Source organism: Pyxicephalus adspersus, chromosome 1 (genome assembly GCF_032062135.1).
Source record: "Pyxicephalus adspersus chromosome 1, UCB_Pads_2.0, whole genome shotgun sequence".
Lineage (NCBI taxonomy): Eukaryota > Metazoa > Chordata > Amphibia > Anura > Pyxicephalidae > Pyxicephalus > Pyxicephalus adspersus.
The window spans coordinates 84,380,183-84,380,760 of record NC_092858.1 but is presented as its reverse complement, the minus strand read 5'-3'; the positions used below and the strand labels follow the sequence as shown (position 1 = coordinate 84,380,760).

General features: G+C 43.8%; 1 protein-coding gene across 1 annotated transcript in view; it reads left to right on the top strand.

The window, feature by feature from the left end:
* TEX14 (testis expressed 14, intercellular bridge forming factor) overlaps positions 1–578 on the top strand; it is an 84,668-nt gene that overhangs the window by 16,124 nt on the left and 67,966 nt on the right. The window lies entirely within an intron of this gene.

Here is a 578-nt window from a genome sequence, read left to right as displayed (position 1 = left end):
GATAGAATAGCTTCCGACAGACTGAATTAAAGAGCCGCAGCTTCACATCTAAAGAGCCACATGTGGCTCGCGAGCCGCAGGTTGCCGACCCCTGGCCTATACTACCTTTACCTGAAGACCGAGGAGGGGCTGGGGCTACTATCATTACTTTATATCATCATGCTGCACCTTTGTTGATTGGTTGCATCACAGAGATATGAGAAATGTTGGGTAGCCCTTGAAAACTCTTTAATCCCTTTTGATTTGCAATCTTTGCCTTGGAAAGATTGTTGGATGAACCAGGTCTCATGATATTCCAATTGTTACAAAAGCTTTCCCTGATCTTTGGGACTGTCTTTTACTCCCCAACTTAGTTTCACCAGTCCCCGGTCCACTAGCCCCCTTGTTTGATAAACCTTCATTTCCTCTGGCAATGAGACAGTGCTGTTTTATATTTTGGACTACCTCTGCTCATTAATAACTAGGTAAGATCCTGGCAGATTACCCTTCAAGCGTCCTGTCCTAAATATTCTCTCACATGGTTTCTTTATTGTCAGATTTCGTCTTTTCTTTATACTTTCCCTGATCCAAGGCTCCTC